The 27114-nt window shown below is 39.5% G+C and overlaps 1 pseudogene; it reads right to left on the bottom strand.

Annotated features, from left to right (window-relative positions):
• Nucleotides 1-16586: 16586 nt before the first annotated feature.
• LOC110302684 lies at nt 16587-26196 on the bottom strand (annotated as a pseudogene).
• Nucleotides 26197-27114: the final 918 nt, after the last annotated feature.

Genomic DNA, 27114 nt, shown 5'->3' with positions numbered 1-27114 from the left:
GATTCATCATTCTCTACTCTTATAAAATAAAATTAGAAGATAGTTAATGCAATTAGTGCCCCAAAGAAATACTATCTAGAAGTCCTTTATCCACACTCATGCACTCATAAATGGTGGTGCAGTGTTTCTATGGGCTTTGTGTGCATGTAGGCAAGAGGATGGGAGGACTGAAATACAAAAGTCAGATGAAAGAGCCTTGCTAAAAGTCAGCATGGAGAATCTGGGGCTTCTGGGATTTCCTTCCTGAGAGACAATTTTAAAAGGTAGATAAACCATTGAGAGGCAAAATCTTTTAAGTTCAGACTCCCTTTTAGAGAATCTGACCTAAGTTTGACTCAGGCAAACAGGCTGGTACCTAGCATTAGTTTCCAAGTAGCTCCCCAACAAAACCAGAGCCTAGCTCCAGTCTCTAGACTCATGCATGACCAACAAGATCAGCGTCTCCAGGTTACACCCTCAACAAGACCAGCATCTCCAGGTGATTCCCCCAACAAACCAGCATCCCCAGGTTACAAGCCCACTCTCTGGCTAATGACCACCAACGCAGAGGGGAAGAGAAATTAAGTTTATGATATGACTCCCAGCACCAGCCAATTGTTAAAGGCCACAGTAGCTTTCCAATTAGATGCTTGCACACTCACCCCCACTTGCTGCTTACTAGAAAGCCTTGCCCTGATAGATATTTGGGACTCCCCAACCATCAAAACTGTTCTGCATTATAGTGCGCTGGGGGAGGGGAGGTCTGAGCTAGCTTGAATAGAATAAAGACCCTGCTGTGAGTTGCATCAGATAAGCACCTGTCTGTTTTGGGGGGGGGGATCACTAACACTTCCCTGGCACTACATCATCATTGCATAGAAGGCTGAGACTAATGAGATTTGGGCCATTTGTTTGTTTAAGTTTGTTGAATATGCTCATGACAGAAAGATGTCGGTCTAAAGGAAACACAGATCGGCCGAATAGTTTAACACTCTCACATGTCTCATATTTATTTTCTCCTCCATCCTTGTCAATAGAAATAAAGGTGCAGAGGAGAACACACTACACATATACCAAAGAGCCCGTGTCTCCCTTACCTCTAGTCTCTCCCCGAACACCCTCTGACTCTCCTTGACTCCTTGGCCAGACTAGACCAGGAAAGATTTCTGATTGTCCTACTGTCTAAAACTTGAAATACTGGCTCTGGAGATTAAACCCTCATCCCTCTGGTGTCTACATTCATCAGATTAACTACTAATATAAGGTTATCACATTACATTCTGTCCACATTTTATAGTTCCCCTGGAGACAAAAAAATAACTCTTCAGCTCCCTGAAATCTCAGGGCAGCAAGTACTGTTGATCATTACCTCATTATGGCATCTTCAAAGCCATTTGTGCAATGTGCAATGCTATTGCCTCCAACCCAATAGGAATCTGAAGCAAAAACACATCCATTCACCTTAGATCTTAACAGCTCAGTAGTAAAATGATGTTTCAACCCTTCTATGCCCAGCATTGAACCCTGTGATCTTCCTTAGTTGTCCTCTAACTGCCGAAGAAGATTCTCAGACTCTAACTAATATGTGATGCAAAGGAGGCATCTGCAAAGCTCTTCTTTCTAAAATACAGCTTCATTTTAAAATGATGTAATTGCTAGCCGGAGGCTCAGAGGTCAAAAGACAAATCTTTTAACTGCTAGCATTTGTCCTTACCACTAATTTAACATTTGTGTATATTTTCTTCATCTAAAATAGTTTTAAGCACCCTCTCCATTTTCTGATCCTGAATTTTTTGTTCTTATTTGAAGTAATGGGGAAATATATTCTCTGGTAAAATATATATGTACTAAAGGGTAAAACATTTCATAATAGCCCAAAGTGAAATTCTTGTGCTTTTCAAACTATATAAGAATATCAAACATTTTAAGCACTTACTCAGAATGAAAATATTGTGGGTTTTTTAGTGTAACCAAAATTGGCCTTGCTGAACACATGACAACATTTATTCTCTGCTGGCACTGTCACAGTTTCAACGCATATGATAAGATTTCAAAGAAACTGCTGCTAGTTTGTGGATATGCAGCCTCTGTAGAACCCACTTTCTTACCTACAGTACTAAGAGGAGATAGGGATAAATACTTAGAAATTCCTCAGATCTACACAGCACATTCCAATATTCAGATATCCATTCAGTGCATAAGGATCTATAAAGAATATAGAATAAGAATCTACTATGTAGCGATAGAAGTATGTCAGTGGTCAAGTGTTTACACCAGGTTCGATCTTCAGTGCTGGGGTAAAGAGGACCTACAGAGCTCACAAGAAAAGAATTTAAGAGGGCTGGAGAGATGGCTCAGTGATTAAGAGCACTGACTGCTCTTCCGAAGGTCCTGAGCTCAAATCCCAGGAACCACATCGTGGCTCACAATTATCCGTAATGAGATCTGACTCCTTCTTCTGGAATGTCTAAAGACAGCTACAGTGTACTTACATATAATAAATAAATAATCTTTGGGCTGAAGTGAGGCCAGAGCGAGCAACCCTCAGTAACGAGATCTGGCGCCCTCTTCTGGGGGGAGGTCTGAAGTACAGCTACAGTGTACTTACATATAATAAATAAATCTTTTAAAAAATAATTTAGAAACGATACACAAAGCAATGTATAAACAGATTCAATGTAAAGAAGCAGAAGTAGGCTGCAGAGTGTATATTCTTTCTGGTGTGATATCACAGGACTGCAATCTCAGGCAAGAACATCTCTTAGCTATGGAGCTCACTCTTCAGTCTTCATTTCCAAGCTCCTGTCCCATTTCCTTGGTTGTTCTTCCAAGTACAGGTCCCTTCATCGTCTGTTCTACCATGCATAAGTCAGACACGGGTCTGCTTTATAGAAAAGATGGGACCTGCAAGGTATTTGGGGAGGGATTTTCTCAGGAAGATTTAAATATTTAAACCCTCACAAAAGACAAAATAAAAAAAAAAACATTTTTAATCCCACTTTTTAGATTCCTCTCTTAGCACTGAGCTTCTATTTCTTCTCATTTATTCAGGCATTCTTTGAAAATCTAATAGGTCCTAAGAATTTGAGTACACAGAATGTGGATGCAAAATATAAATGATGTGAAGTAATCTGTCGCATTGTACTATGAGTCAGCTGAAAAGATAGCTAGCTTGGTAGACAGGTGCTCCCCTCTGTTTCGGTAAATCTCCATCCCAAATATGTCCGGGCAATGAAACACAACACAATTAATATGAATACATGCTGTACACCTAGATTGGGCAGATCTATGGCTACACTCCCATCTTCCACATCTATGAGACCCCTTAGAACTTGTAGTTTCTCCAGGCCATGTGCTTCTGCTCTGCTTTTTTTCTTCTTTCTCCTCCTCTGCATCTTCTCCCTCTTCGATTTTTTTCCTTCTTCTCCCTCTCACCTTCTACTTCAGCGTAAGGGTTGCATAAAAAGGAGCCATCAACCTTCATTCCTGGATGAGGAAGGTACTCATGAAGCCCCACTCCTAGATGAGGAACTAGCTAATAACTAGGTAATTAATGACTGCTGGGGGAAGTAGATCATTTTTCTTCCACCCAATAGCCACTATTGTCCATGTCCTGGTAATAATCCTCTACTCATATTCATGCAAACAACCCTAAACAACTTTGGTTGGCCGTTATCCTAGTTTGCTTTCTGTTGCTGTGGTAAAACACCTACTGAAAACAACACAGGAAATAAAGGGTTTATTTGGCTTGTAGGCTGCCATCCATCTTGAAAGAAAGCAAGGCAGAAACTCAAGGCAGGAACCTAAAAGCAGGAACTGAAGCAGAGACCATGGAGGAATTCTGCACAGAGGCTTGCTTTCCCTGCTTTGCTCAGTTTGATCTCTTCTTTTCCAACACAATATTTATATTGATTATTGGGAATTTCACATAATGCAACCTGATCACATTTAATTCCCAGTCTTCCCAGGTCCAACCCACCTCCCTTGTGACCTCTCCTGCAAAAGAAGGAGGAGGAGGAGGAGGAGGAGGAGGAGGGAAAGGAGGAGGAAGAGGAGGAGAAAACCAAAGGAAGGAAGGAAAAGGAAGGAACTGAAGGAAAGGAGAGGAACAGAAAGGAAGGAAGGTAAAAAAAAAAAAAACGAAGTCCTATTTGTGTTGCCTGTATTGCTATGGCATTTTTTACACAATCCAGGATGATTTGCCCAGGGGTAGCACTGACAACTAGGCCCTCCTATGTTAATTATTCATTAAGAAAATACCCCACTAGCCAATCTGATAGAGTCAATGTCTCAACTGAACTTTTTCCTGCCAAGTGACTCTAGCTCATGTTAAGTTTGCAAAAACTAACCAGCACAGTCCCCAAAATATAAGGGGAAAAAAACCCCAAGAACAACAACAAAAAGACATGAAGAGGGAGACTTGTTGAAGAAAAGGTCCAGTGTGATGGGAAAGAAGATGATGAGAGAGAGTCATAGATAGTCAACATATCCAAAATTGTGTGTGTGTGTTTGTGTGTGTGTGTATGTGTGTGAAATCATCAAACCACCTAACTAATTTTAAAGTATAGCTAGAACTATATAGTTGAAATAACAGTGACTTAAATGAGAAATCATTTAGCAGTACCAAGACTACATCTAACAATTAAAGTAACAAGTACAGGCTATCCTAACCCACTGCAAACAGAGGCATCTCTGACCAAGGCTGAAGCCTTAGAGTCTATGACTGCATAATCTCTTCCAGCTATCTTTCATCTGACTGACAATTCGAATCTATAAATTACTTTAATTCACTTGGTCTTATTGGTCATTGCCATTTTTGGCTCAATAGATCATTGTTTACTACCCATGCAAAGTAGAGAATGACTCATCAGCTGAGTAGATAATTGTAAACATGATTTCACAAACCCTTTATCAATTTGGCTGTTAATTCAGTTCCAGAGAAGACTTGTCATAGAGCAGGCATTCTATCAGCTGCTAGGGATATAACCATGATTATTATCAGAAAGACAGCACCTTATTTTGCAAGTTTATTTATACTCTCAAATCTCAAAATCAAAACAGTATTTGTGTGTGTCATAGTTCCATATTTTACAAACACGGCATGATTAACATACCAGGGAAGCCCTCAGGGTTCCAAATACCATTAAAAATGGGGCATTCCAATAATCCAAGGAAACATTTCACAATTTTAATTTCAACAATGAACTTGAAGTTAAGGGACTGGGTTTTGGGTATTTGATTGATTTGCAATGTTTACTTGCAGTTTAATCATATCCCGGGAGAGATGACTTTCACTGGCTGTGAAAACAGAGAACACAAAAGATCTGCTGCCCCATCCTTGAGCTCAACAATACTATCAACTACTAGAAAAGTAGTTGGTAAAAGTAGCCAGTCAGTTCTGTAGGTTGAGGTGAGAAAATTGTTCAGTGGCAGCTGTTGCTCTGTGCACCTTGCCTTACTACATAGGGCAAGATGCTTCCACCCACCAGAATATGTATTGACTAGGATGTTCGATATAGTTAATATTTGGGGGTAACAGTAACAAGACAACTTGGTTAGTTGCAACCGCCTACTTTTTTCTTAGTAGGTTGAGGGCACTCTCTTGGTTTAAAGTAACATAGTACAATTTAATTTTTCTGGGGTTATATTCATTACTAAATGTATTCACTTAAAGTCTCTCTGATATAAAGTGAATAAGACTGATATTTTTGCACTCAAATTTTGCATCTTTTTTGTAAATATGGAATGCAAAAAAAAAATTTCCACCAATAGAAAAACAATAATTGCCAGCAGTTTTTGTCATTTTGACTACTGGGTGGCCAACTCTGTTTCTGTCACAGACTTTTGCTGGCCAAACCCCAAACTTCTATCTACAACAGGCTCAAGATATGCTTCCAGTCTCATTGAAGCCAGGGAATTTTCACATCATACAGTCTGAATGACAGACATCTAATGTGCTCCTATATGGCTTAATTAATTCATTTATGCAAAAACAGTACTGGATGAAGTTCTGTGGTATATGAGTCAATCTATCCTTCCTTATAACATGCAACCAATACACCACCTTGGCACTAATATATTTATATTTTGCTTTTACAAATAGATTTTAATTTAATTTTCTCATCTGATATTGTCATGAGATTAGGACAAATTATATTATTTAAGGAAATATGAAAAGATAAGATGGAGAAAATACCTAGAAATCTCATGCACACTTGATCATTCAACAATCATTCAACATGCACGTTCCTCCATTTATATATATCAGATTAGCTTGTTCATATTGTAATTAAATCTTTTCACACTTACTAGCCACATTTAAATAACCGTTTGCCTTACCAACAACTTGTATAAATGCTGTGTAATCTCTTCCAGGTAAAATTAGGTTAACTCAGCCACCATGAATATAAACAACACCTTCACTGATTCTTCTGTGGCTTCCCAAGTTAGAACCTCCCACACTGCAGACACTAAAGTCTAATTCTATAGCTCTCCATCCAAATAAAATTGCCAAAATAAGTACAGCCCACTCCAAATAAAGTCAGCCATGCCTTCTAATTGACTTGTCTACTACATTCTCCTTGCCTTCAAGAGTGCCCAAGAAACTATTTACCTGTATAGTTTTCAAGTCATAAATAATAAGTTAGAGACTGTGAAAACAGATAAACTAATATTTGTGCATGTGTGTGCATACATCTGTGTATGTGTATGTGTATGCATTTGTGTGTATGTGTATATATGTGTATACATGTGTATGTGTGTATAAGTGTGGTATGTGGTGGGGGGTTGAGTGTTTAGATGCATTTTTGGATGTATTTTCTTAAATGAAATGGTCTAGAAGGTGTCTGATTCTGTGTATTTAAAACATCAGCAATAAAGACTTAATACAACAACTTGGAAAGCAGATTAGAATTCTAAAGAGGTACCATGAAGAACCACTTGTGAATAAATGGATTCTTCAAGATAAATTATGAATCTGGATCTTAATGTTTCCAATTGGCTTGTAACCCATGTACTATAGAAATGTGTGCATATTCTATTTTTCCACTCAATAATTATTCCCTTGAAATAAATTAACCATTTCAGACCTTGAGACACAAAGGAGAACAAAACTGGCAAAAATAAGTCTAGTGGAGAATCTGTTTTAGTCTCTACCCAAAAATATGTATACATACTAATATGTTGCTATGGCCATTGGGCCTTTTAGGTTTTTTACAATGTCATCCAAAGCTACAAAGAAAGACAAGATAGCCAGCCACAGAGCTTTCGGTCTATCACATTCTAACAGGTCACACTCTTTAGCTTCAGGTTTTTTGAAAGGCGTGTTTACCTGCATTTATACAAATAGTTTTTTAAGAAAAACAGGCTGTATAGTGTATACTGATGATCTTAAGTGATGTATTCTATTGTTAAAATATCCTTTGCCATTTAGAGTCATCCCAATCCTCACATAAAAATGAAAGCCACAAGCTTTTGGTCATGTTGTTAAACAGCTGCCATGTCTCACTCTTATTTCATGCTTTATTCTCTCCCTTCCTCCTCTCAGTAGCAGCTAGGTGAAAACAGTGTGATGTTCTATGCTATAACCATGTTCTGTTGCATAGAAAATATTAACCTCCTAGGGGACTTACTAGGACTGCTCAAGAATGACCCAGATGATTCTCATTTAAATTGCTTTATAAACTCAAAGTCATCCCATATTATTTCCATGCAGATTATAGAAAATAAGTAACCATAAAGTCCTCTTACTTAACTTTTCAACGTATAAATACTTTTTGAGCAACTGCTACATACACCATTTACTATAAAATGCATATTACATAATTCCATATGTTATAGAGTTTATATAGTGCAAAAGACAATGCCTGTACTCAAATAATATGTGGAGCATATATTCATTTGTCTTTACATGCAAAATAAAGGAATAAAATGAATAAATAATGTCATATACCATGCCTGTTTATACTACCTAATTCCCCATTTACACCATGCTACCCATGGAGATAGAAAGCTAGAACAAAACCATCTTATTTGTAGCATACAAACACAAAACATATCCTCATAGGTGAATTAACCAATGTTTACCCAGTTGTCAGAGACACACAGTTACAGTTTGTCAGGCCCTGTCCACAAAGGAGATTAAGATATAATAAGGAAGAAAATGGGAGGGGAAGGGGGATTACAATCAAGGTAAATGCACAGTGGTATCTTATGGAATTAAGAAGCAATCACATTTAAAAGATTATGTATAGGAGACAAAAATGAATGTGTTTTAAATCTTCAGTCTCCAGCCTTGAATTTTTAAAGATGTGGGAATTGTTTTCAAGACATAAACACAGGAAGCTGTTGGAATTTAACACAATCTTGAAATTTTTCTTTCCTTCTTGATTTAAGCCTTTGTGAGGATCTTTGACCAACTCATGTGTCTCTCTTCTTTTTCAGGCCTTCATGCTTAGCACTGCCTAGATGCAATGACCAGCCCACATGGAAAAGAAAATATTACACTGTTAAATTAAAACAAATGTGGGGTGATTCACACAAGAGGGAGAGAATTCTCTTAACAAAACTAAGGGGCCTTTACATTTCAATACCAAGAAACTGCATTTTGATAGTTTCTGAAGAGTCTATTCTACCTTAAAATAAAAAATTGAGAAGTAGGAAAGTGGTTCAGCAGGGAAGAGCCCAGACTGTTTGCAGAGGAAGACTTAGTTCTATTCTCACACTGAGTGACTGACAGTAGCCTATAACTCTCTAGGGCATCCAAACCCTCTCACCTCACCTCCATGGACATCTGCCCTTATGCATACATACCCCCACACAACTAAGAATGATTAAAATGGCTTAATTCTTCCAAATCACAATGCAGTGAGCTATTAAAAGTTTTTAATTTTTAAAATTATAATTAAAATATAATTATATCATTTACCCACTCCCTATCCTCCTGTCAAGCCCCCTTAGATGCATCTCGTCTCAATCCCTATCACATTCATGGCTGCTTTTTCTTTATTATTATTGTACATATATACATAAAAATGTAAATACAGCCTGATGAGTCTATCTAGTGTTAATCATGTATATATGTTGGTTTGTTTCTATGTTAACTTGATGCAAGCTGGAGTTATCAGTAGAAAGGGAGACTCAATTGAGAAAAATCCCTTCATAAGATTGGGTTAAAGGAAGGATTGTTGGACACTTTCTTACCTTGTGATTGATGTGATTGAAGGGGGGCCCCTTGGAGGTGAGGACACCCTTGGCTGGTGGTTCTTGATTATCTAAGAAAGCAAGCTGAGCAAGCCATGAGAAGCAAGGTAATAAGCAGTAATTTCCCATAGCATCATCTTCAACCTTCAGATTCTTATCCTGTCTCAGTTCCTGCCCTACTTCCCTTCACGATGAACAGTGATGAGGAGGAATAAGCCAAATTAATCCTTTCCTCTCTAAGTTCATTTTGGAACCCTGACTAAGACATCTTGTTGAAGGCATCATCTCCATGAAAGAGTAATTATCCCTCCTTCAGAGGACATTATTTTCCTGTTGTTGTCTAAGGCTGGGGTCCCATAATATTTTATTTTTACAAAAGGTGTGAAGGCTACTTGAGAGTGAATAGATACTCCAAATGTGTAATATGAAAGTCCCCTGGCTTTGGTGGGACTGTATTTATATCTTGAATCCATGGCTGTTTTAGTTAGGGTTTCTATTGCTGTGAAGAGACACCATGACCACAGCAACTTTTATTAAGGAAAACATTTAACTAGGGCTGGGTTATAGTTCAGAGGTTTCGTCCATTATTGTCATGGTGAAAAGCAAAGTGACACACAGGTAGACACAGTGCTGGAGGGGTAGCTGATTGGTAGACAGCCAGAAGAGAGGGTAACATTGGACCTAACTTGAATAGCTGAGGCCTCAAAGCCCACCCCACAGTGACACACTTCTTCCAACAAGGCCAGGCCTCCTAGTAGTTCCACTCCTGTCACTATTAGTCTATTGGGTCCATTTTCATTCAAACCATCACAATGGCAGATGGAATATTGGAGTTTGGCAGGTGTAAGTCTGTGACATGGGGAGAGAACCAGCTTCCAGCCCACAAGAATTGCTGATAACTTTTTTTTCCATCACCTTCGTCCCATATACTTTGGAAAGGGTGTGGAATAGCAAATGTATCCTCACACAACACAGTAAAAAGAGAGCTTATTCTAGCTGAGACAGGACTGACAGCAGGAGGCTGGATGGTCCTTGCCAGAGAGGAGTCATTTAATAGCATGCTAAGAAAGAAGCCAGGCAGTTTCAAAGACAAGCATGAGGAAAATATAATAGCAGAAATTTACTTCTAATTTACTTAATGAGCAGCATGCTAATAGCACTAGGCTTAGTAATTACCTTCATTTCATAGACTAGATGAGAACAACACAATCATATGCTCAGTCCATTTTCTAGAGCTCCAACTTCCCACCCAAAGCAATCAACTTCTAGAGCTTTTATTTTATTTTTTTCTGTAACTCATAATTGCGTCTAGCAGAATGGTGATTATAGTCCATTTAAACCTCTTTAATAGAAAGAGGGAAGTTCAGACAAATCATTTCAGTTCCTGAATTTAAGTGTGTTTGCTTGGAACACTCTACTTGTTTTCAGAGAGAAAGAAAACACGTTTTTAAAAGCTTTGGAATACTTAGCTATATCACTACAGATAACATGTAAAATAGTGATTCACCCAGTGTGTAATTTCAGATACTCAGAAGGCTGAATCAGGATAGCCATAATTCTATAGGAACAAAATACAGGCTGAGAGATGGGTCAGGTGGGAGAGTGCCATGTGCAAGCATAGAGACCTGAGTTGGGTCTGTCAGCACTCACTGCAAAAGCTGGTCATGGTGGCAAATGTCTCTAATTCTACTGTGGAGAAGGTAGAGACAGGAGAATCTGTGGAGCTTGTTGGTCAGCTAGTCTTTCCAAATTGATGAGCTCCACAATAAGTCCTGTCTCAAAAAATAAGAGATAAGTAAGAAGAACAGTGGTTAAGGGAGATAATTGGCAGTGCTCTCTGGTTTCCAAACACATCACACAAACCTGCATATACATGTACATCCATGTACATACAACACACACACATACACACACACACACCACTGGTGTTGTCTTTCAGTCTATTTTCTATATAAATCCTAAATCTAGGATCAAAATTTATATACAGCTTTATATCCTGAACAGTGGTTTTCATTTAACATTATTTTATGTTCTTTGTTTTTTTGGTTTTGTTGTTGTGGTTAGCTAGTTTAGGGTTGTTTGTTTGTTTGGTTGGTTGGTTGGTTGGTTGGCTGGTTGGTTGATTGGTTGGTTTGTTTTGTTTTTTTGAGACAGGGTTTCTCTGTGTATCAGAGTCCTGGCCATCCTGGAACTCTGTGTAGACCAGAGATCCACCTGCCTCTGCCTCCCAAGTGCTGGGATTAAAGGTGGGCACTACTACACTTGTTTTTGTTCTTTGTTATAACAGCTTTAGAAAATATCTTTTCCTGCTATGCCATGAGCCCATTGTAAACAGTGCCATAACTTTTTCCTAGAACTCTTATTCACTAGCTTTACATTTGTAGATTAAACATAGTTATAAGAAACATCACTATGATGAAATAGTTATCAGGTAGGTAACTGAATGCCTTGCCCTATAGAAGTTACCAATTACATACTTGAATTCAATCTTCATGATGCTATTACCCAAATTTTACAGAGTAAATGGGTTATAAATGTAGCCTGTTGTGGCTGGAGGATGAACAGTAGGAGTTTAGGACAAGGGTTGTCAGATGACCTAACTTTGCTTTTAGGATTTTCTTTTTCTTTTTTGTATATGGGTGTTTTAACTGCATGTACATCTGGGTGGCACATGTGTATGTCCCTGGTGTGCTGGGTGCTCAGAAGAAGTGGATGGATGTCTTGTAGCTGGAGTTACAGTTGTCTGTGAGTCATTGTGTGGGTGCAGAGAACTGAACATAGCTCCTCTAGAAGAGCAGACAATGACCTCATACACTAAGCCATCTCTCCAGCCTCAGCTCCAGCTTTTCTCTGGCTGGAAGAATGAGATTCTAATTGGACCTGTATGGTAGAGGTCAAGAGAGCATGTTATCAAGTCAACGAAGACCAGCTTTCTAAAATGCTGTGAACACACTTAAGAATCATGTCTTGTTGGAGCCTAACTAGCATTTAGGGTGACTAAATGTTAAATCTTTGCCAATTTAGAGATGCTTTTGACTATAGTAAAGTTTATCAATAAATTTCTTATGTCTTATAACCATTTTTATTTTCTCTTTATGAACTGTGTGCTTACGCAATCTTTTTTAATTGTTTTGGATTTTTGTAATGATTTATGTGACCTTTATTTCTAATAATATCATATTCTTGATATTTATGATAATTTTCTAATTTAAAGTTTTTGTTGAACTTAACATTCAAAGCTCTGTATTTATTTTCATGTTAAATCTCTCATGACTTTTAATTTGTGACTTTTGCAATTGTAAAGCTATTATTATTTAGCTATTACATGAGGGTTTTTTAAACAAATATTCAGTTAATTGCATTTTACTTAAGTTATGTTTTCATAAAAATGTATTTCAGCATAGAAAAAGCACATAGAAAGAATATGAATTTCCTTCCATAATGACAGTGGTAAATAGCTATTGAGTTTGTCCATCACCTCTTTTATAATAAGAGACGTTCTTTGTATTTTATCATTCTCATTTTCAAGGACAGGTGATATGCATATGCATGTCTAGGAAGGAAACAATAGAAATTGATCTGTACCTCCATAGGCATGTGACCCAGGTTTAGGCAATCAAAGTCAGCCTAGCAGACCCCTGGAGCTCCCGGGGACTGGACCACCATCCAAAGAATACACATGGAGGGACCCATGTCGCTGGCCACATATGTAGCATAGGATGGCCTAGTCGGCCATCAACGGGAGGAGAGGCGCTTGGTATTGCGAAGATTATATGCCCCAGTACAGGGGAATGCCAGGGCCAGGAAGTGGGACTGGGTGGGTTGGGGAGCAGGGTGGGGGGAGAGTATAGGGTGCTTTGGAGATAGCATTTGAAATGTAAATGAAGAAAATATCTAATAAAAATGCCTTAAAAATAAAAGGTATGGGATATAAAAAAATCATAATAAATAGAGTACTTAGGTATTCTCATATGACTATTGCTAGGTAAATTTACCCTTGCCTTTTCAGGCTTGTAAACCAAACAGTGGCTTCTTATTTTCATTTTCCAACTACAAACAACTTAGCTAACATGGAAGGCATTTATTACTGACAATCCTAAAGGTGTCAGGTTGGGCAAATTGAAGCAGGTTACAGGATAGCGAGCATTCCCCTGTACTAGCTACAAAGCAGCCCATCTGGCTCTACAGTAGGAAAGTGGACGGCTATACCGCTGACTGTCATACTTCACACTCAGCCCGTGTGACTCCAGAGGATAGAACTTTAGGATACATGGTAGAAAAAAAGGCCAGATCGCTTCAATATCTTATGCAAATCTTAAGTTTACCTGCTTAAAAGCAAACACACACACACACACACACACACACACATAGCCTTGTAAATCTATATTTAACAGTCCAAAAATAGATGAGATTCACACAGCCATGGGTTTTGCAAACCAATAAAAAGAAAATTCTCCACCCAAGACAAGCAAGTGAATAGAAATCTAGTGAGGCCAGACCTAGCAAGAATTAGATCTAGGTGAATCATCGAGATTTCCCCAAGCCCTTCTTGGGCAACTTGAATGCTGATCCCTAGCTGAGGAAATCAGGCTGCTAAGGGTACAAAGTTGACAAAAGCTTGATCTAATTACCTTAATTAAAAAACAGTGGAAAGAACAATCTGTCATAGCCACCTGGAGATATGGGGAAGATTAATTATCACTCCCAATTCCGAGCAACTGCTCAGTTTCATTATAAACCTGTTATACAGCCTGGAGTTTTGAGGCCTAAATCTAAGAACCAGAAAACACAGGCTTTCTTGAGAAAATGACTCAGTGTGATCTTGCATTCCAATTATTAGTCCAAGACATTAACCAAACAACACAAATTAACTGGCTGCCACCGAAGTCTTTAGGAAGGCTTTTTTTCAGTCCTGAGGAACTTCAATCCTGACAAAACAATTGTTTGGTAGTAATCCCAAAGTTCACCAGCAAAATATAGATTAACAACCATTAAATAGGGGACCTTCCCAGTGTATCAAATGGGACTATAAGACCATTTTTCTCAAGTAAATCCTCTATGACTCAGACTGGCTGTCTGGGGAGAGTAAGAAATGTCATCCCAGGTCAGTGAAATCATTTTTGGTTAGTTTTCTCTTTCTTTCTAGTTCCAAGTGAGAATTCTGTTGAAGTCGTATTTGGTTTTGTTGACTCCATGTTTGTCTACTCTGTGTATTGCACATGCACAAAAATACCCTCTTAGTTATACATTGTTGGGCCATAGTCAGCTACGCTCTAAACTGATAGAAAGGAAGGCAGAAACAAACCAGACTGTGGCCTACAGATACACAGAGATGCATAGAATACAAAACATTATTTGTATGTTTCAGAGAGGAGATGACAGTAGTTTGTTAGTATGTTGGTGTGTATGTAATAATTATAGTATGTTACATAAGAATATTACATTATAAAGATAAACAGTGATTTATTAATTTTAAAAATTATGTTTTATGGAAACCCAAATGTTGTGTTGGAGATTTACTTTTTTTTTTTAAATCAAGAATTCTAACAACAAAACTCAACTTTTTTTTTCATGGATTTTTTTTTCTGAGAGTTCAGTGAGCTGCCTTGGTTTTGGGTCATAGTCTTACCTTACCTTTTACCTGAATACTCCAGTTACTGCTTAGTGAATACTTAACTCAAGATCCATCAACAAACCAGACTTGTACGCTGATATCACTAGTCTGGTGGACTACAATCCAGGAATTGTCTATATTCATCTTTGCTATGGCTTACAGAGCTTCTGAGAATTAACCCAGTAAAGAAGGCAGAACGAAGAAGCACGCAGAAAAAAATTCTTGATAACATGAACTTCTAAATTCAGCCAAGCTTGAAGCGTATAAATGCAAACTATACTTCTCAGCCATTTGAACCAATAAATTCACTTTTCTGCTTCACAAGTTCAAGATGTGTTTCTGAAGATTTAAGTCTGAGAAATATGAATGCACGTATTTTGTTTCCCATGGTAATAACTCTAATTCTATTTCTTCTATTTCCTGCTTGCTTGCTATTTTGTTTTATTTTGTCTTGCTTTTGTTATTGTGGCGGTGGTGGGTTTCAGACAGTTCAATCATAAAGTGCAGGGTGTCTTAAAATTCACCAGCCACTGCCACAGCCTCCTTCATGTTGTCATGACACACATGGTCCTCGATACTCAGGTAAAAACTTTCATTTCCTCTTCCTGTTTTTCAGTGTTGTTTCTCAGAAAAAGAAAACTTTCATGGGTAAACTCTTTACTTCCTCAAAATTTACTTAGTCATGTACCTCATCATAGTTTTATGGAAATTTACGAGAAAATCAGGAGCACATTTGCTCTAATTGCGTTAAGAAGAGGCGCCATTGCCATTACCAGCCTAGAGAGGGAGGATAGTAAGTAAATCTTACCAACAGTGGAAGGAGCTTAGCAGTGGACAGTCTTAAGGAGAGAGTAGGAAAATTACAGTAGAAATGCTAGTGTGAGCTGGTGGTGTTTAAAGTCAACAGGTTTGCAGCTGCTCATTGTAGTCCATGCCTGTAACCCCAGTCTTGGAAAGACTGAGCTAGGAGGACTGCCACCAGTTCAAAGTCTGCCTGAGCTGCAGTGTGAAACTATGCATCAAACAGCCAAGATGTATGGTTGCAGGGAAATCTGAGAATAAGAGCGCCTCATGCCACTGAAATGAGAGCTTGTGCCAATGGGAGCTGCAGGAGATCCATAGAAGCTACTATAGCTTCTGGGACTTACACTAAGTTTGAACCCAAACTGCTTTATATTGTCCAGGTCACCAGTTGGAATAATGGTTCCATTTCTCTGCCTTTGGTTTTGTTTTGTTTTGTTTTTCATTTTTGTTGCGATCTCTACTTCATTATAAAACTCCATGCTATAGTATTACTTTAAGAGATGAGTTCATATTGGGCACAATGGCATAAAACCTTTAACCCCAGCTTTTGGAGAGTGGAAATTGGGGGAAAGGAAGCAGGTGAGTTTGAGGCTACCCTCAACTATATAGCAAGTTCCAAGGCTACAGAGAGACTGTGTCTCAAACAAACAATCAGTTTACATCAGACTGTTTTAGAGAATGAATTCATTCTAACTAAAAAAGTATGGTAGAATGAGAACTTGTTCAGACAAAGAGAAACAGAATTCCTTAAAGATACCTCACAATATAACTGATAAACACACACAGCCAAAGACACACACACACACACACAGAGTGGCAACAGCAGATGGCTATTAGGTGAAGGTCCTAGGTTTTGTTAAGGGAAGTGCTAACTGTCACAGATGCAAGGAGGCAATCCCAGTATGAGCGTTCATGTTTCTCCTTAACTCTGATCTTGCAGGAGGAGCTCCTCAGAGACCAACAATTGCATGAAGGGCTTGCAGTATTTTTAGTTCAACTTGGCCAACGACTCTTCCAGTTATGGCAGAGCTTTGAACCTTCCCTTGAAGTCTTCTTCAGTGTGCTCCCTCACTGACAATCTGACTCCTGGAAGATTGCTTTGGAGTATTTCCAAGAAAATCTCTGCAAATGTAGCACTCAGATCGCTGATCTGAACCACCCACTCATGGGTGGTAAGGACTGAGTCTAGGATCATTTTGTTGTCTGGCAGATGCGCCACTTCTATGGTTTTGATGGGCATCCCATAACTTTTCTCGATTTTGATGGACAGCTAGTTGCAGAAGCGGTGGTCACACTGGGCATAACTTTCTCGCAGACTAATGTCATAAGCTGTCGTGTGGATATTTAAAACCCCATATTCATAATCTGTCCCCACATTAATGGCTCTCACTTGTACTTTTGCTTTCTTCCTTTTGGACTCTAGCACTTTCACCAAGTGTCTGTATCTTCCAATGCCATGAGTGGGCTTTGTCTTGTAGTGTCGACTGGTCCTCAGAATACTACCTGCAGAAAAAAAAATGGGATTCTCTCCCAAACTTCTGAATCTTTGGAGGGAAAAGCCAAGCACTTTTCCCAGGGTTCCACTCACTCTCGACCACTGTGGCTTCTGAGCAAACCGAAGATCCACCCTAGCAATCACGACCCCAGGGCTTCTGGAAACGCAGCCAGAAAGGTCTTCATCCTGCTCTGCCTTTGTAACTGGCTGCAAAGACTTCCAGAGAGTTAAGGCTACTGTTTTAATCTTTGTGCCTCCCAAATCATACAGGGTCTCTTTTGGTCAACACTAAATTACAATCTTACAAGGGAGAAGATCTGGGGACTTGTGGTTCTTAGCTTAACCATGCTGATAAAGAGCAGGCTGAAACAGTCCTTTAATTTAGTTCCATATAAAGAAAAACGATTATGTGGCTGGAGCTGAAAGATTGTTGTACTTGCTGGTTATTCTTATAATAAAAATCCCAATATATTCCTGTCTTAAAAAAAAAAGAAAAAAAGAAAAACGAAAAAAGAAAAAAAAAAAAAAGGAAGAACATATCTGCCTACCATCATGTAGCACTCTCTTGTGCAACTGAAGACATACTGTCCCTCTCCTGAGAAGAGAATACACTCAAGATACCATCTCAGGATGAGTTCTTCTCTAGCAGAGTCACACTCCCTTTTCGTTAGACTCTAAATGAAGGCTGACCCCTGAGTCTCAACCATGAAAGAACATCTCATTTTGGCAGCACGAAGGCAAAAACAAATGTAAAATAGACTGTTTACTATCAACACAAGAAAAGCTATGCCAAACGAAGGTGGAAATACTCAAAACAAGACAGCTGAAGTCATTCCTGTTCACCTTTCCCATGTGGCATTTATAAACCATCTTACCAAATGGCTGCAGATGGCATTCATAACCATTTTCTTTTACAAGCCATTCTGTATTCTCTTCACTCTCAGAAAGCAGCTTTCTAGTTGTAGGGAACAGAGGAAGCCCATAGTGTGGGTTTCCTGACTGAATGTGTTTTTCACGTGGGCATATCTATGTCAACGACCCTAGCCTCAGCCTCAAAGGGAAAGGCAATACCTTCCTCTAGTCCATGTGTGGATGCTAAACGTGTTCATTATGGCTTTCTCCCTCTCTGGATATTTATGGCCTAAAGACTGTTCCACGTACAGATACCGCTACTACCAAGATTAGCTATGTCTGTGTCCTTGGTCCAGCTATGTATCATAAGCACTGCCTCCTGGCTTATCTGTATGAAATAATCCTGCCTCTCTGTTCAACTGCATATAATAAGCATGCTGAGTTTCCAGAGAACTGTGATTGCTCCATCAGAGATTCTAGTCCAACCAACCCAAGCTTGTGTGTGTGTGTGTGTGTGTGTGTGTGTGTGTCTGTATGTCTGCCCTTTCTTCATTCCCTTGCCACATCTGTCCCAGAAATCTGTGGCAAAGAATGATACCCTAAGAGGGTAAACATTTCCAAGTCCCATGCCCTTTCACTCATCTACAGTTTTGTTGTTTTGTTTTGTTTTATTAAACTTTGTGACAGGCATGGATGATGGTACCATACATTGATTGTGTCAGGCACATAAGGAGTCCATACTGGCCAGGTGCCAGTCTTGACAACCTGTTCAGTTAAATTATTACTGTGTCCCTTCATGAAAATTATGTTTGGTGAGACAAGGGAAACATAATACCTCCAAACCAGTGGCCAACAAATGAGAAACAAGAATGTTAATATCTATGCCTATTTCACTCATTTGAATAATAGTGCTAATAAAGACAGTGCCACATGCTAGTAGTCTCCAATTGACATAATTTACCCCATCCTAGATAATGTTACTCCAGTCTCCAACAGTATGACCTCATAGTTAAACTATAGCTGACTTTTCCAAATGTCATTTCATCGCCAAGTCAGCTGCTTCAGGGTGATAGGTAGCATACTGAGATCAGGGTGATCTATGGACATGATTTGTTTTGATAATTTCTATGGCCAGAGGATTCTATTCAGCATCCTATTATGCAGCATCCTCTGCATGGAGGATGACCTGGACTCAAAACAATCATGGCTAACGGGTTTGGCAGAAGCAAGCGCGGTAGAGAAGTCATGCCCACATCCAGAGATAATCCTATTCCAGAGGAAACAAGCTCCAACCCGTCCATGATGTAAACAATCCAAAGAATCATCTTTCCTGCGTCTAACTGTTGGAAACGTCTCAGGGATTAGCACCATGCACCTGCTCAGATCCTGTCTGTCGACAGGTTGGACATTCAACATTCACGATCAACTTTGTTGTGTCAAGCTCATACATATCTTCTGCTCCTTCTCCCATGACTGGTCAGCTGTGTTCACTTGGCCAGAATAACAGTGTCCGGAAAAGATCAAAACTTCACTTTACAATTTTTTAAAAAGATTTATGTATTATTATATCTAAGTACACAGTAGCTGTCTTCAGACACAACAGAAGAGGGTATCAGATCTCATTATGGATGGTTGTGAGCCACCATGTGGTTGCTGGGATTTGAACTCTGGACCTTTGGCAGAGCTTTCAGTGCTCTTATCCACTGAACCGCCCACTCAACTATTAAAATCCTTTTTTTGTTGATGTCATTCCTCAAGAAAAACTCATACTGGTCACAATATTTTCGTACTTTGTAGCAGAAGCATTTGTCCATCTACTTTTTCAGACTGTCTTGACTAATTTTCACTAGGTATTTGCAATACTCTTGGAATGTCTATCAAAAGTTAAACACTGCATGTGGATGATAGTAGATCTATGACTTCAGCCATATTTCCTTACGGGCAGAAAACAAAAAAACAAAAACAAAACAACCTGGTGCCGTGCTCTAAGGATTTTCCTCACCACTGACCTTTAGGCTATCCCTACACAGAGTATTCTTGTGTAGAGTTGCAGACTTACAGTTTTGTTCTTTTAAATAGTGCCAGAATATCGTGGTGGATCTCCTATGAACCAGACTCAAAATTCTGTTCTTTCTAATCTGTCCATCACAGTGAGCTACACATGATGCCAGTAGATTCAGGCTGAGATGAAACAAGGAGATGCAGAAGTACAGACCGTGAGCATCTGTGACACTGGCTGGTAGACTAACTTGTGTCATCAGGCCTTGCTTAGTCACAATCATGTCTAGTAGGCTGCTTCCAGCTGATACTGGAGTGCTAGTACAACATTGTGGTTAAGTGCCAAGAGCGGTTCCTAATAGGCAAATTAATAGACTGTGGTCACAAATGTAACTTTCCCAGTAGCAAAGCCAAAGTAGTTTTGCAAAAAATAAAATCATTGCTGGTTGGGAAATCATCAGAGTTCTGTGCTAGACTCTCCCTTAGGAATTTGACAAAGGTCACACACAGGACTCTTGTCAGACCCTCACTCTTCGGGCACCCTCAGAACTATTCACCCATAAGAACCTGGTCCTGATCTAGTGATTGTCATATCCAGGGATCCATCCCACAATCAGCTTCCAAACGCTGACACCATTGCATACAGTAGCAAGATTTTGCTGAAAGGACACAGATATAGCTGTCTCTTGTGAGACTATGCCGGGGCCTAGCAAACACAGAAGTGGATGCTCACAGTCAGCTATTGGATGGATCACAGGGCNCCCAATGGAGGANCTAGAGAAAGTANCCAAGGAGCTAAAGGGANCTNCAACCCTATAGGTGGAACAACAATATGAACTAACCAGTACCCTGGAGCTCTTGTCTCTAGCTGCATATGTATCAAAAGATGGCCTAGTTGGCCATCACTGGAAAGAGAGGACCATTGGACTTGCAAACTTTATATGCCCCAGTACAGGGGAACGCCAGGGCAAAAAAGGGGGAGGGGGGGGGGGGGTGGGTATGGGGGACTTTTTGGGATAGCATTGGAAATGTAAATGAGGAAAATACCTAATAAAAAATTTTAAAAAAAGAAAAGAACCTGGTCCTGAAACAGCTTTATGTAGAGGTTTTCATTTTCCTGGTCATTCTCAAAATTGGCAGCCAGAATTTGGTGAATGGGTCGACATAGTACATCAAAGTGAGTTGTATGTTGCCTCCAAAGACCCAAAGCAGTCCCTGAGGTTCTGTAAGATTTTGTTAGTGCTAGAGCAGGAGAGAGGCAGTACCATGTGCCTCAGCTGCAAAGTGATATGGTGACATGCTGCAGACCACTGTAGCTGGAACTGTGTTATGAGCACAGCAAGCCCTAAACTAGCATCTGGCACCCTATGTTATATACACCTCTACAATTCCCTAACAATGTTATGAGTGCAGTTTCTTCAGAAGTATCAACACTAATCAAGAACATCTAAGAGAGAATGAACAGGATCTTTAAACCAGTCATCCAAATATACTCTGAAAGAAAGCAGAACTCTGTGGCAAGAGAGGAGCCAAAGGCCACGGGTCCTCTTAATAACCAGTTAAAAGGAGAAGAAAGGGACAGGGGGGCCTGGATAGTATGCAGTCACAGAATTATATAAAATTATCCTCTCACATCAAAGGCACATGCAGATTCTTGCTCCTGATCTTTTAGCACTCAGTATCTCGTCTACTCTCAGCCTAAACTCTACATTTTCTCAACAGGACAATATACAATTTTCAGTGGCCTTCTCTTGCCTACTAGATGAATTAGCAAATAACTCCTAAGTAAGAGGTTCCTTCAAATAAGGGTCCCAGTTGGGTTTATAGCCCTAACTGTGAGACTGCTTCCTGCAGTCTTTTCTCCCATCATACCACATCTATCAGATGTCACAGAATGGAATGTGTTTTCTCACCTTCTTGTCTTTCCATATATTGGTCCCTTAGCAGAGGTGTTTTGGGCTGGTGAGATAGTTCAGTGGGTAAGAGCACTGACAGCTCTTCCAAAGGTCCAGAGTTCAAATCCCAGCAACCACATGGTGGCTCACAACCACCGGTAATGAGATTTAACACCCTCTTCTGATGCGTCTGAAGTCAGCTACAGTGTACTTATATATAATAATAAATAAATCTTTGGGCCGGAATGAGCAGGGATTGAGCGAGCAGAGTTGACTGGAACAAGTAGGGCTGACCAGAGGGAGCAGAGGTCCTAAAAATTCAATTCCCAACAACCACATGAAGGCTCACAACCATCTGTACAGCTACAGTGTACTCACATAAATAGATAGATAGATAGATAGATAGATAGATAGATAGATAGATAGATAGATAGATCTTTTTTAAAAAAGATTTTTTAAAAAGTATTTTTTCCCTCAGTCTCAAGTCATCCTCAAGACTCAACCCAAGTATCGTCTATAAGGTCTTCCTGACTCCTCTAAATGTGATTGTGTCTCTAGGTGCTCCCAGCCTGTAGAATAGTCAGCTATAATCCACATGTGATACATAAATGGATGGGTGGGTTTATCACTCTTATTTGACCAAACTCTTTGCAGTGGCTCTCTATCTAGTCCCTTGCAATTTACAATTGATTTTTTTTTGAGAACTTCAGAAGAGAATTTAGAATGGCAAAACACTGTTTGAGCAATTGTTACCATCAATAATAGAATGGTTTTTTGCAATGATTTGCTTGCTTAGGGGACATTTAGAAAAGCCTGGTGCTTGGTGTTTAATTCATTGATTTTCTTTTGTAGCTCGAACCATGCATGAACCTCTCTATAATAAAAGGAAATGATTGACCACTTAATTTAAATGCTAATCTTCTTTTTATAGTTTACTCTGTTAAATTATGTACTTGTCCCAGTACAATAGGCACAACCTTCTCTTAAAATTCCTCCTTCCAATGTATTACCTGTGAGCCTTTAATCTGTAACCCCATACGGCTTACTGCATCCCACTACAAAAGTGAAAGAATTGTTACTGCCCAGTTTACGGATATTATGCAGACAGGAGCCTAACATGGCTGCCCTCAGAGAGGCTCCATCCAGAAGCTGACTCAGACAGATGCAGACACCCATATCCAAACAGTGAATGGAGCATGGGGACTCTTATGGAAGAATAAGAGAAAGGATAGTGGACCCCAAAGAGGATAGAAACTCCACAGGAAGACCAACAAAATTAACTAACCTGGACCCTTGGGGCTCTCAGATACTGAACCACTAACCAGAGAACATACATGGGCAGAACCCAGGCCTTCCTCACATGTGTAACAAATATGCAGCTTGGTCTTCATGTGGGTCCAGCTTTGGGTATCCCCAAAGCTGTTACCTGTCCATGGAATATGTTCTAGTTTGGCTGCATTGTCTGGCCTCAGTGGTAGAGGAAGCGCCTAACCTCAAAGAGACTTGAAGTGCCAGGGTAAGGGGATACCCACAGGGGCCCCCACCCTCTTAGAGGAGAAAGGAAAGAATAGAGGAAGGATTGTAGGAGGGGTGACCAGGAGGGGGCAGTAAGTAGGATGTAAAGGAAGGAAGGAAGAAAGAAAATTAAATTTAAAAAATATTGTCTGACCTCTTTTTAAACATGAGTACAGGCACTATTCAGATGTAAGCATTCTGAGTACGCTGTGCTGAATAAACACATTCGTTCATTTTGTGAAGTGTTCCATGGATAATCTCTGTGCCCTAAAACTTACATAACATTTTGTATGTATGATATCCAAACAAAACAGGAACACGATTAACACCTTCAAATGTCTACAGTTCATTGTCAACAATTCAAAACTTATGAATGAGATAAGATCAGGAAAACTTCAGGTCTTTTTGGTTCTTACTTGGGATTATTTTCTATCAGTGCTGTAGTTTAATGACTAATGTACTGCTTTCATTAAAAAAAATACAAACAAACAACAAGTAACTTTTAGCCACAGAAATTCATACTAGTCCTCTTATTCTGGCTAAATTCTCATTCAAACAAATTCCGACTCTGTAGCACAGAATTTTTAACTGGAAGGTTTTAGAATTCTATAAAGTGATTTTTGCTTTTTTAATTCACAAATTCTCAGTGATGCCTGTATACCTAAAAATGTAAATGTTTACTAGATGAGTGGCATATGCCGAGTACTGATTTTCCCTAAATCCAAACCATTGGTGTTACTCTGTTCCATTTGGATGCATTGTGAAGAGCTTTCAGCTCAAGCTGGTTTGACAGCTGCTTTGAAATGCCAGGATCATGCAGCCGGAACTGTGATGACAGCAATGGACATAAGGTCTTGTGCCAAATGAAGTACTCACCATAAACACAGGGACCCAGACCTATGGTCTGCATGTGCTCTAAAGAGATAAAAAGCAACTGTCACAAGAAAAAGAGATCACAGATAGCTTCCGAGACAACACTTGAGAAATCTTGAGAGACTGTGCTCCAAACTAATGAAGTTAAGTGTTTCTAGAGGAAGGAAGCCAAAGAATTTTAAAGCTAAGGCATCAATCTACTTTGTGGATTTTGACATCACAAGCAATTTAGACTCATAGACATAATGACTATCTTGAGATGGGTAGGATAGCATAGGACAATCAGAATGGACACGGGTTGCATGACTAGGTGACCCAAGGGGAAGAAGAGAATGGCAAGGCATGCTGTTATCCTGTGGGAAATACCCAGCATCTGGAGGACCTTTAGTGATTATACTTTTTAAAAGAGAACCACAGAGATTTGAACATGTAAAGGTTAATGTAAAGAATGACTTACTACTCAGATGTACCTATAATCCCCCAAATTCTGGAAGTTGGAACAGAATGAGTACAAATTTGAGTTAGTCTGAGTTGCATAGTGAGTCCCTCTATTAATAAAAAAAATCCAAACAAAACAAAAGCCCTGGAATTATTAACCATAAAAAAAAACAATGAAGCTGGTATTAACTAGTAATAAGCAACATGGACTCAAGAGAATATAGAAATAGCAGGTTTAATGGATGGCCAATTTACCAATGCTGTGATAAAATAAAAACATTTAGTGGCAAGTAAATTCTTGATGGATATATTTCTTATGCACCCATTCTCAAGAAATAAAGAATATTCTCTAATAAAATAAAAATAGAAACTGAAACTGAATAAAGAAGCAAGATGTCTGTCTTAGTCAGGGTTTTACTGCTGTGAACAGACACTATGACCAAGGCAAGTCTTATAAAAATTTAATTGGGGCTGGCTTACAGGTTCAGAGGTTCAGTACATTATCATCAAGGTGGGAGCATGGCAATATCCAGGCAGGCATGGCTCAAGCAGAGCTGAGAGTTCTACGTCTTTATCCAAAGGCTGCTAGTGGAAGACTGACTTCCAGGCAACTAGGGTGAGAGTCTTAAGCCCACACCCTCAGTGACACACATATTCCAACCAGGCCACACCAGATGGTGCCACTCCCTGGTCCAAGAATATACAAACCATCACAATGTCCAAACACAGACATTATTGTGGATGCCAACAAGTGCCTGATATAGCTGTCTCCTGAGAGGTTATGCTAGTGCCTAACAAATACAAAAGTGGAGGCTCACAGCCATCCATTGGACTGAGCACAGGGTCTCCAATGAAGGAGCTAGAGAAAGGACCCAAGGAGCTAAAGGGGTTTGCAGCCCCATAGGAAGAACAGCAATATGAACCAACCAATACACCCCAGAGCTCCCAGGGACTAAACCACCAACCAAAGTCTACAAATGGAGGGACCCATGGCTCCAGCTGCATATGTAGCAGAGGATGGCCTTGTTGGTCACAATGAAAGGAGAGGACTTTGGTCTTGAGAAGACTTGATGCCCCAGTGTAGGGGAATGCCAGGACAGGGAAGTGGGAGTGGGTGGGTTAGTGAGCAGAGGGAGGGGGGATGGGATGGGGGGGTGGTAGGAAGGAAAATGAGGGAAGGGGATAAAATTTGAAATGTAAATAAAGAAAATATCTAATAAAAAAAGAAAAAGAAAAGGGGAAAAAAGAAGCAAGATGTCCATATTAAAAGAAAAATCAATAAAATTTCCAGTGTGGCAAATGAAGCAGGCACCTAGAGGCTGCTTTGCTAAAAACTATCCACTTCTTATTTGGGTGCATGAATTGACAAAATCAAGGCCTTGCCTTAATTTGTGCTTCTTCTGTTGGATACTGGCTTTCCTCTGAATCTAGGCACATCAGTCCTATAAGGAGGAGGAGTGCCCACTTACCTCTGTGCTTCCCCTTCTAGATGAGAGCACAAAGATAAGTCTTTTTCCCAGATGTGCAATCATCTTGGATTCCAGGAACAACAGACCTCCAGGGAGAGATTCCCTCTCCAGAGGAGGGAAATTATCTCTGGTAGGGAGGAGGCTGAGCACCAGACTGATGGGCTCTGGGAAATGATAACAGTAGAAAGCTAGACAATGATCGACCAGATCAGGCTTTGACCAGAACTACTTAATTATGCATGCCTCTTTGGCTCTTGCCTTAAATCTTACTCTATTTAAATCTAAACACCCTCAAAATGGTCCTGGATCACTGGACCCATTTATTTATTTCTCTCTAAATGTGACCACATAGAATAAACCTTCTCTCCCCTTTCCTGTGCAGCATTACTAATCTTTAAAAGCAGTACACTGGGGATGGAGAACAAGTCTAGGTTTGGGGTACTGCTGGAACTTCTGATTTTCTCTGAAGCCCAGGTTGTCTAAGGAATGGAAGTTGCTAGAGAAGTACTCTGCAGTGGCTATAAAAAGCAGGTAATGCAAATAAACAAAATTGACATCTCCATATGGATGACACCACATCATTAAAACCAGGAGCAATGACTTTTAACCTCTGGAAAGGTGGAATCAAGTTTGTTCAATAGCACATGAAAAATTAGCAGAAGGTTTAAGTAACAATTTAACCTTCTAATGGAAAAAAATAAGTCTGTTACTAATGTCAAAAAAGATGAAAAATACACATTTTACTAAATTTAAGGATGTTCATTTATATTAGCTTTATCTTCATCATAACAACAAATTTAGATTTAACAAAAACTTTTTTTTATTTTTAATATTTTATTACATATTTTCCTCAATTACATTTCCAATGCTATCCCAAAAGTTCCCCATAGCGCCCCCCACTTCCCTACCCACCCATTCCCATTCTTTTGGCCCTGGCATTCCCCTATATTGGGGCATATAAAGTTTGCAAGTCCAATGGGC

Source organism: Mus caroli, chromosome 10 (genome assembly GCF_900094665.2).
Source record: "Mus caroli chromosome 10, CAROLI_EIJ_v1.1, whole genome shotgun sequence".
Classification (NCBI taxonomy): Eukaryota; Metazoa; Chordata; class Mammalia; order Rodentia; family Muridae; genus Mus; species Mus caroli.
Note: the sequence above shows the minus strand (reverse complement) of the source record. Positions and strands in the feature narration are given on the sequence as shown.